Source organism: Triticum dicoccoides, chromosome 2B (genome assembly GCF_002162155.2).
Source record: "Triticum dicoccoides isolate Atlit2015 ecotype Zavitan chromosome 2B, WEW_v2.0, whole genome shotgun sequence".
NCBI classification, from domain to species: domain Eukaryota; kingdom Viridiplantae; phylum Streptophyta; class Magnoliopsida; order Poales; family Poaceae; genus Triticum; species Triticum dicoccoides.
This window is the reverse complement of record NC_041383.1, coordinates 819,827,249-819,839,180: the sequence shown is the minus strand read 5'-3', so window position 1 is coordinate 819,839,180 and position 11,932 is coordinate 819,827,249.

Genomic DNA, 11,932 nt, shown 5'->3' with positions numbered 1-11,932 from the left:
AAACTGGACAATCTCTTTCAAAGTATCAGGGTTTCGGACGAAAACTCATCTGGTACACTTGCTATTCAATATTTTAATAACTTATTACAACTCCGGACTTGTTCTGTGTTTAGATGCACAATTCAAATCCACCTCATCCACCTTTCAACCCTTTCTGACATAATTTGCTATTTTCGATGCATTTACTCATTCGTTTTGAGAGCTAAATGACCGTTAAATTGAAAAGCACTACAAAATGAACTCTGAAAAGGTTGAAACTTGGCAAGGTATCATCATTTCACCCGCATAGCATGTGCAAAAAAGTAGAGAGGGTTATGTCAAAAAATTGATGCACTTCGTGTACAAACCGGACAATCTCTTTTGAAGTATCAAGGTTTCGGACGGAAACTCATCTGTTACACCGGCTATTCAATATTTTAATAAATTAATACAACTTTGGACTTTTTCTACGTTAAGATGCACAATTCAAATTCACGTTAGAAACTTTCAACACTTTCTAACATAATTTGCTATTTTCGTTGCATTTACTGATTTGTTTTGAGAGCTAAATGACCGTTAAATTGAAAAGCACTACAAAATCAACTCTGAAAAGGTTGAAACTTGGCAAGGTATCATCATTTCACCTGCATAGCATGTGCAAAAAAGTGGAGAGGGTTACGGCAAAAACTGGATGCACTTAGTGTACAAACCGGACAATCTCTTTCGAAGTATCAGGGTTTCGGACGAAAACTCATCTGTTACACCGGCTATTCAATATTTTAATAACTTAATACAACTCCAGACTTTTTCTACGTTCATTTGTACAATTCAAATCCACGTTAGAAACTTTCAACCATTTTTGACATAATTTGCTATTTTCGATGCATTTACTAATTTGTGTTGAGAGCTAAATGACTGTGAAATTGAAAAGCACTACAAAATGAACTCTGAAAAGGTTGAAACTTGGCAAGGTATCATCATTTCACCCGCATGGCATGTGCAAAAAAAGTAGAGAGGGTTACGACAAAAACTGGATGCACTTCGTGTACAAACTGGACAATCTCTTTTGAAGTATTAGGGTTTCGGACGAAAACTCATCTGTTACACCGGCTATTCAATATTTTAATAACTTATTACAACTCCGGACTATTTCTGCGTTCAGATCCACAATTCAAATCCACGTCATCAACCTTTCAACCCTTTCTGACATAATTTGCTACTTTCGATGCATTTACTGATTTGTTTTGAGAGCTAAATGGCCGTTAAATTGAAAAGCAATACAAAATGAACTCTGAAAAGGTTGAAACTTGGCAAGGTATCATCATTTCACCCGCATAGCATGTGCAAAAAATAAGAGAGGGTTACGGCAAAAACTGGATGCACTTTGTGTACAAACTGGACAATCTATTTTGAAGTATCAGGGTTTCGGACGAAAACTCATCTGCTATACCGGCTATTCAATATTTTAATAACTTATTACAACTCTAGACTTTTTCTATGTTCAGATGCACCATTCAAATCCACGTCAGAAACTTTCAACCCTTTCTGACATAATTTGCTATTTTTGATGCATTTACTAATTTGTTTTGAGAGCTAAATGACCGTGAAACTGAAAAGTAGTACAAAATGAACTCTGAAAAGGTTGAAACTTGGCAACGTATCATCATTTCACCCACATAGCATGTGCAAAAAAGTAGAGAGGGTTACGACAAAAACTGGATGCACTTCGTGTACAAACCGGACAATCTCTTTTGAAGTATCAGGGTTTCGGACGAAAACTCATCTGTTACACGGGCTATTCAATATTTTAATAACTTATTACAACTCTGGACTTTTTCTGTGTTCAGATGCACAATTCAAATCCACGTCTGAAACTTTCAACCCTTTCTGACATAGTTTGCTATTTTCGATGCATTTACTCATTTGTTTTGAGAGCTAAATGATCGTGAAATTGAAAAGCAGTACAAAATGAACTCTGAAAAGGTTGGAACTTGGCAAGGTATCATCATTTCACCCGCATAGCATGTGCAGAAAAGTAGAGAGGGTCACGGCCAAAACTGGATGCACTTCGTGTAGAAACCGGACAATCTCTTTCGAAGTATGAGGGTTTCACAGGAAAACTCATCTGGTACACTGGCTATTCAATATTTTAATAACTTATGACAACTCCGGACTTGTTCTGTGTTGAGATGCACAATTCAAATCCACCTCATCCACCTTTCAACCCTTTCTGACATAATTTGCTATTTTCAATGCATTTACTGATTTGTTTTGAGTGCTAAATGACCGTTAAATTGAAAAGCACTACAAAATGAACTCTGAAAAGGTTGAAACATGGCAAGGTATGATCATTTCACCCGCATAGCATGTGCAAAAAAGTAGAGAGGGTTACGGCAAAAAATTGATGCACTTCGTGTACAAACCGGACAATCTCTTTTGAAGTATCATGGTTTCGGACGGAAACTCAACTGTTACACCGGCTATTCAATATTTTAATAACTTAATACAACTCTGGACTTTTTCTACGTTAAGATGCACAATTCAAATCCACGTTAGAAAGTTTCAACCCTTTCTGACATAATTTGATATTTTCGATGCATTTACTGATTTGTTTTGAGAGCTAAATGACCGTGAAATTGAAAAGCACTACAAAATGAATTCTGAAAAGGTTGAAACTTGACAAGGTATCATCATTTCACCCGCATAGCATGTGCAAAAAGTAGAGAGGGTTACGGCAAAAACTAGATGCACTTTGTGTACAAACCGGATAATCTCTTTCGAAGCATCAGGGTTTCGGACAAAAACTTATCTGTTACGCCGGCTATTCAATATTTTAATAACTTAATACAACTCCGGACTTCTTCTGCATTCAGATGCACAATTCAAATCCACATATGAAACTTTCAACCCTTTCGGACATAATTTGCTATTTTTGATGGATTTACTCATTTGTTTTGAGAGCTGAATGTGCGTCAAATTGAAAAGCAGTACAAAATGAATTCTGAAACGGTTGAAACTTGGCAAGGTATCATCATTTCACCCGCATAGCATGTTCAAAAAAGTAGAGAGGGTTGCGGCAAAAACTGGATGCACTTCGTGTACAAACCGGACAACCTCTTTCGAAGTATCAGGGTTTCGGACGAAAACTCATCTGTTACACCGGCTATTCAATATTTTGATAACTTATTACAACTCCGGACATTTCTGCGTTCAGATGCACAATTTAAATCCACGTCATCAACCTTTCAACCCTTTCTGACATAATTTGCTATTTTCGATGCATTTACTCATTTGTTTTGAGAGCTAAATGACCGTTAAATTGAAAAGCAATACAAAATGAACTCTGAAAAGGTTGAAACTTGGCAAGGTATCATCATTTACATGCATAGCATGTGCAAAAAAGTATAGAAGCTTACGGCAAAAAATGGATGCACTTCGTGTACAAACTGGACAATCTCTTTCGAAGTATCAGGGTTTCGGACGAAAATTCATCTGTTACACCGGCTATTCAATATTTTAATAACTTATTACAACTCCAGACTTTTTCTACATTCAGATGCACAATTCAATTCCACGTCTAAAACTTTCAACCCTTTCTCTCATAATTTGCTATTTTCGATGCATTTACTCATTTGTTTTGAGAGCTAAATGATCGTGAAATTGAAAAGCAGTACAAAATGAACTCTGAAAAGGTTGAAACTTGGCAAGGTATCATCATTTCACCCGCATAGCATGTGTAGAAAAGTAGAGAGGGTCACGGCAAAAACTGGATGCACTTCGTGTACAAACTGGACAATCTCCTTCAAAGTATCAGGGTTTCGGACGAAAACTCATCTGGTACACTTGCTATTCAATATTTTAATAACTTATTACAACTCCGGACTTGTTATGTGTTCAGATGCACAATTCAAATCCACCTCATCCACCTTTCAACCCTTTCTGACATAATTTGCTATTTTCGATGCATTTACTCATTCGTTTTGAGAGCTAAATGACCGTTAAATTGAAAAGCACTACAAAATGAACTCTGAAAAGGTTGAAACTTGGCAAGGTATCATCATTTCACCCGCATAGCATGTGCAAAAAAGTAGAGAGGGTTATGTCAAAAAATTGATGCACTTCGTGTACAAACCGGACAATCTCTTTTGAAGTATCAAGGTTTCGGACGGAAACTCATCTGTTACACCGGCTATTCAATATTTTAATAACTTAATACAACTCTGGACTTTTTCTACGTTAAGATGCACAATTCAAATCCACGTTAGAAACTTTCAACACTTTCTAACATAATTTGCTATTTTCGTTGCATTTACTGATTTGTTTTGAGAGCTAAATGACCGTTAAATTGAAAAGCACTACAAAATGAACTCTGAAAAGGTTGAAACTTGGCAAGGTATCATCATTTCACCTGCATAGCATGTGCAAAAAAGTGGAGATGGTTACGGCAAAAACTGGATGCACTTAGTGTACAAACCGGACAATCTCTTTCGAAGTATCAGGGTTTCGGACGAAAACTCATCTGTTACACCGGCTATTCAATATTTTAATAACGTAATACAACTCCAGACTTCTTCTGCATTCAGATGCACAATTCAAATCCACGTATGAAACTTTCAACCCTTTCTGACATAGTTTGCTATTTTCGATGCATTTACTCATTTGTTTTGAGAGCTAAATGAGCATCAAATTGAAAAGCAGTACAAAATGAACTCTGAAAAGGCTGAAACTTGGCAAGGTATCATCATTTTACCCGCATAGCATGTTCAAAAAAGTAGAGAGGGTTGCCGCAAAAACTGGATGCACTTCGTGTACAAACCGGACAACCTCTTTCGAAGTATCAGGGTTTCGGACGAAAACTCATCTGTTACACCGGCTATTCAATATTTTAATAACTTATTACAACTCCGGACTTTTTCTGCATTCAGATGCACAATTCAAATCCACATCATCAACCTTTCAACCCTTTCTGACATAATTTGCTATTTTCGATGCATTTACTCATTTGTTTTGAGAGCTAAATGACCGGTAAATTGAGAAGCAATACAAAATGAACTCTGAAAAGGTTGAAAATTGGCAAGGTATCATCATTTACCTGCATAGCATGTGCAAAAAAGTAGAGAGGGTTACGGAAAAAACTGGATGCACTTCATGTACAAACTGGACAATCTCTTTCGAAGTATCAGGGTTTCAGGCGAAAACTAATCTGTTACACTCGCTATTCAATATTTTAATAACTTATTACAACTCTGGACTTTTTCTGCGTTCAGATGCACAACTCAAATCCACGTTTGAAACTTTCAACCCTTTCTGACATAATTTGCTATTTTCGATGCATTTACTCATTTGTTTTGAGAGGTAAATGACCGTGAAATTGAAAAGCAATAGAAAATGAACACTGAAAAGGTTTAAACTTGGCAAGGTATCATCATTTCACCCGCATAGCATGTGCAAAAAAGTAGAGAGGGTCACGGCAAAAACTGGATGCACTTCGTGTACAAACCGGACAATCTCTTTCCAAGTATCAGGGTTTCAGACGAAAACTAATCTGTTACACCGGCTATTCAATATTTTAATAACTTATTACAACTCCAGACTTTTTCTGCGTTCAGATGCACAATTCAAATCCACGTTTGAAACTTTCAACCCTTTCTGACATAATTTGCTATTTTCGATGCGTTTACTCATTTGTTTTGACAGGTAAATGACCGTGAAATTGAAAAGCAGTAAAAAATGAACACTGAAAAGGTTGAAACTTGGCAAGGTATCATCATTTCACCCGCATAGCATGTGCAAAAAAGTAGAGAGGGTCACGGCATAAACTGGATGCACTTCGTGTACAAACCAGACAATCTCTTTCAAAGTATCAGGGTTTCGGACGAAAACTCATCTTTTTTTGACCAAAGAACAGTAGGGCAACAACCCTACTGTGTGTCATTTTTCATTAATAAAGGAGATATAGAATGTAATGTCTTACAGTGGTTGTTGGGGAAACAACCAAAGATGAAAGGATTACAACATAATTGTAATTGGTAAGAAAAAGGTAAATCTAAATTATTAAATTTAAATGTTGTCAATCCAGGATGACATGCCATCTTTCAGAGATGGTTTGGCTCTCTTCATGGTAATCTTGAAAGATCTGATGAAATCGCATTTGCATTCATTAATTGAGCATGGTATCCCCTCAAATATCATCCCATTTCTCTAGTTCCAAATACTCCAGCAACCCACTATCATAATTTCCATAAAATGTTTGATTTTGTATCTGTGGTTGGCATCCATGATCATTCTGTGTATATCCAAGTCTGAATTCCATTCAAATCCAATATCTCACCAAAAACCTTGACTAAATGGAGAAGTGAAGAGGAGGTGCATTCTATCTTCCATGTCTTCAGCATTACACAACACATATGTAGTGGAATCAATATGCATGCTCTTCCTAGTTAAGAGATCACATGTGTTTATCCTGTCATTAAGCATAAGCCAGCAGAAAAATTTGTGTTTAGGAAGGCAGCATGATTTCCATATCCATTTAAAAGTATCATCAGCATCTTCACCCTTCATAAGAAATTGATATATCATCTTTGTCATGTTTTTATTGTTGCTCCAATTGATATTCCAAATGTCATGATCCTGGTTGTGTCTGATGGCATTTAATTCACCAGAAAGCTGATGAAATTGCTGATGTGCTTGAATGGATAGGGGTAGTTGAAATAAACCATACAGATTATCCATGTCCTTGGCATCTTTAATAGATATATTTTCCTTATAAGTGAAGGAGTGTAGCTCAGGAAACATTAGCTTCATAATATCACCATTCCATTAATCCTCCCAAAGCATATTGGTGTCACCAAATTTAATATCACAAGTTGTCATATCTCTGAAATAATCATACATTTTCATGCAATCTCTCCACCAAAAAGAGCCTTTGTTCCTGTTGAAATGAGGGACTTCATTATTCTGATAATGGGCCTCCCAAATTAATTTGATCCAAGGTACATCCATCTTGTTGTAAAATTTGTAAAGATGCTTAATAAGTAGAGCCTTGTTTTGTTCTCTCAAATTTAGAACTCCAAGACCCCCTTGATTTTTTTGGCTTACATATCATCTGCCAGCTTGCCAAACATTTGCCTCCTTTATTAATATCCTTCCCATACCATCAGAAGTTTCTGCTTGATTTATCAACATGATCTAGGATGGCAATATGTACTTTGCGAGAGCACATAGCAAATATTGGCATTGAAGCAACCACTGAATTTATATAGGTAAGTCTACCAGAATAATTCATGAATCTAGCAACCCCAGATAATCTTTTGTCAATTCTAGATATGACAGAGATGAGATCCTGAACTGATGGTTTTGTGGTGCCCATGGGTAAACCTAGATAGGCTCTCCACCTTGCATCCGAATGATGTGGCAAGTCTGGTAACCTCTTGATTATTTACATTGATGGGGATCATGGAGGATTTACTGAAATTAACAAAAAGACCCGTGGACAGACTGAAAAGATTCAGAAGGTATTTGAGGTGGATAATCTGATCTTCATTAGCAGGCATAATCAACAGGGTATCGTCAGCATACTGGATGATTGGATAATCTTGACCATATGCATGATTTATAGGAAGAGATAATTCTCCATTTGACCAGGCTGCATTAATAACTGTTTGAAGAAGATCAGCAGTAATAACATATAATAAAGGGGAATGAGGATCCCCTTGTCTGACCCCACTCTTACAGATAATTTTTTTCCCAGCCACTCCATTAAGTAAGACATAAGTAGATGCAGATTGAAGAATATTGTGTACCCAATTGATCCATCTAGGTCCAAAACCTTTAGCTCTGAGCATGGCAATAATGGTTTTGTATTCCACCTTATCAAATGCCTTTTCAAAATCTAACTTTAAAATGATGATAGGTTTTTTAGATTGATGGCATAGATGGAGATATTCAAAGGTATATCCCAAACAATCTTGTATATTTCTACCTTTGATAAACCCATATTGGTTCTGATGAATAGCTGATGTAATAATTCTCTGAGCTCTGTTAGCCATAAGCTTAGTAATAATTCTCAGACTAAGACTGACCAGGGAGATAGGCCTAAAATCGTTCATATTGAGGGGGTTTGTAATTTTTGGAATAAGAGTAATGAAGGCAGTGTTGATACTCTGAATGTCACAGTTTCCTTCAAAAAAATCCCATATCATAGTGTAAATATCTTGTTGAATAATATCCTAACATTTTTTTAGGAAAGCACCATTGAATCCATTTGGTTCAGGTGCTCTATCAAATGAAATATCTTTAATCACCTGGTTAATCTCCTCCATAGTGAAAGGGGCTTCCTGTTCAGAAAGGTCAGATGGCTGGATAAGTTCCTCCAGATTAAAGAGCATATGAGGATCAATTGATTTACCCAATCTGTCTTTGAAAGATTTCCAGATGATAGCAACCTTGTGATCATGGTTTTGGATAGGATTTCCATCATCATCATTGATAGAAGTAATGAAGTTTTTTCTGTAACTTTGGGTAGCCATTGCATGGAAGAAATCAGTATTTTCATCATCAAGTTTCACACATCTCATTTTGAATCTTGTTTTCCAATAAAATTTTTTCACTTCCAATAATTTAGATATATGCCTCCTCAATATAATCCTGAAGTTGGCTTCCATAGTGCTGAGTATTCTTTGATCTTCAATGCCATCCAGCATAGATAAAACATAATTACAAGCAGAGATGTTAGTGTTGAGCTTGGACAAGTTCTTACTCCATTTTTTGAGTCCCATTCTAAGGCATTTGAATCTGGAAGCAACATCTTGAGCAGAGTTTATCAACCGATGGTTTTTATTCCAGCATTGTATGGCAGTTTCATAAAAGCCATCAAATTCAAACCAATAGTTTTCAAACCTGAATATGGAGGATTTAGGAACATCAGTTCCAATCTGAATGTGTATAGGAACATGATCTGATGTAACTTTGGTGAGTGGATGAGCCAGGGTGTTAGCGAAAGATAGTGTCCAATTTGCAGAAGTAAATATCCAATCCAGTTTTTCCAATAAAGGGTACTCTTGCATATTGCTCCAAGTGAAATTTCTACCTTTAAGAGGGATCTCCACAAGATCTAATTGTTGGACTAGGCTGTTAAACATGAGCATATTATTTGTGTCTCCTCCAGGTCTATTTCTGTCATCGGGGCTTATTATTAAATTAAAATCACCAACCAACATCCAGTGGTCCATCTGTGATGCATCAATATTGTTTAGCCATTCAAAAAAATCCACTCTGTCTTCATTCTGACAGGGCCCATATATATTACTGATATAAAAAATATGACCAGAAAGATTACATGATAACTTGACAGTGATTTGGTCGGATGATTGACTGATGACATTTCCACTGAATAAACTACCATTCCATATAGTAATAAGTCCACCTGACAGACCAATTGCAGGATTATATGCAAACTGGTTGAATCTTCTAGGTGACAAATTTCTGAGATAAGCCTGGTCAAATGCTTCTCTTTTTGATTCTTGAATACAAATAACACCACAATTACTTTCCTCAATTCTAGCTCTTAAATCATCCCATCTGGTTTGAGAGTTTATACCCCTGACATTCCAATTTAAAATATTCCAACTTCTATTCATTAAAATGTGCAGGTGCAAGAGGGCCACAGGGATATGAGTTAATCATATCCACAGGATTATAGTAGTAAGCACATGGAGGCAATATGAAATGTAACCAGAATTTTTTGTAAGTGCATCTGTCCCACATTGACTGCTCATAATATAACTGACCATTCAGCCAGCTCAAAATGCAAAAATACTAACAAGTTGATGTTCCGACCAGATAGATGGCAACAAATTTGCCCATAACATAACTGACCATTCAGATAACTCATTATGCAAAATAGCTAATTCTTGATGTTCCACCAACATAAGCAAATAATGGAGTTTAATTCCTTACAAACCAAATTCCTAGATAAAACATAAGTAGCATTTCTTGAGCAAGGAAAACAAAATAAAGGCCTAAGGCCAGGTAGGGTCTTTTTGCAGCAAGACCAACTGATATAATAAGTAGACTTATTCATAGTCCACTGTGGCCTTCAGCTTCTCTCCAGAGACCTCTTCAAGGGGTATCTGACACTGCTTGGTGGCGATAGCTTGGATGGTGTCCAGTGGCAACTCAGGTGGTGGCTTGGCTGTGGGGTCCACAATCTCATAATCAAATTCTGCATTTAACTTCTTCTGGCAGTTGTTAATGTTCTTGGCCTTGATAGCAGTAGCCTCATTCTTAAATCCAGCACGCAATCCAGCAAGGCGACGACTGCGTCTGAGATCATTAACATCCAATGGAGCATTGTTTTTCTTCCTCTTATTGACCGCAGGAGGGATTGCAGTAGCATTCAGTTGTTCTGCCAGCACAATAGGTGGCCCATGCATAGGAGAATTGTGGTTGCTCGCCATGAAGCCCATCATAGCTGGGGATGGAACATGCTCAATGTCGATCATGTTGAGATATTCAGAGCATTCAGAAAGTTCAGAGTGTTCAGGGAGTTCAGTTATCTCTACTGAAGAAATAAAAGGCTCCTGAGGAGCAGTAGTAGCAATGGTCATCAGGCACTTCTTGATAGGTCCATGCTCCTCATCCACACATAGAATCTGGCATCTAGCACTAACAAATTCATATTCTGAGAGTTGTTCCATCATGTCAGGTGCAGCCGCCATAATTTTGGACATCATGTTGTGCATAGCAATGAAGGCATCAGCGGCTTCCACTGCAGGTTGGATGGGTTGATGCTACTTAGGGCTAAGTGGAGGAGTGTGAACCATAGGAATATCTTCATTGTATTCATCACGCGCATGATGGGCAGCTGGTGCAGCTAGATGTTGCTCTTGTTCATGAAAATCAGCATCATGCCATATTCCTCCAAATGGCGCAAGTGGCATAGGGTGCATCACACCATCAGGTGGAATCGGATCTTCATCCCCACCCATAGCTCCAAGAAGATCAGATTGCAGAATGTACACAGCACTAGTCCAGGACTGCCCATGGCCGAAGTCATCAAGACTCTCACAGATAACATGACTGACAGGAATATCTAACAAATTTGGTACTCTAACTTTGACCAAGATACGGGCTCTGTTTGACATGTCCCTGTTCCAGACTAAGAATTTGGCAAAACCACTGACTGATTCCCTAACTTTATCCGGTCTCCATGCCTCTAGAGGGTAGTTTACCATCATAATCCAAGCATCATGCGAAAAAGTGCAGTCTCTATGATTAATACCTCTGTCATGACGGATAACTCTGAGGATCGAATCGCCAACGAAGTAGGGACTGTTGTGGATGGCGGTGTCAATGTCGCATGCATGCTGAAACCTGACGAAGGCAGCCCCCATCCCGCATCTAGATATCTCAGCAATGCGAAAGCCATGCTCATTGTCAAGAAAATGACGTATGAGCATGGCATCAGTATCAAATTGGAGAGGATCCGGAGGTGGCGCAAGGGAGATGATGGCCCAGTCCCCGGACTGGACAAGAGGCTCACCGCCAAGGTAGTGGTAGGTACGTCGACGTCGATTACCATCCGCTTCCATGATGGCAGTACCAGGAGGGAGGAGAGGGATCGGGTCGCAAGGGTAAGTGGCCATGGTGTTGGAGGAAGTTGGGGAGGCGGTGGAGAAAAATGGCGGAGCAGAGCAAGGATGAGCTGATGAACAGGGGGTTTGGCAGGTTGGGCGGTCGAATAGAGGAGGGGGGTGGGGTTTTGAGGAGACGAGTCATCAAGCGGGTTATTGGTATCTGGTACTGGGTTGGTAGGTAGGTAGGATTTGACCCGATATACGGGAGGATGGCGTTCAGAGTTGTAACAAAAATGAGATATATGGCCATATCTAAAACAACTTCGACGACAGAAATCATTTTTGCAACCGAACGAAAATGCTCATGGGATAAACAT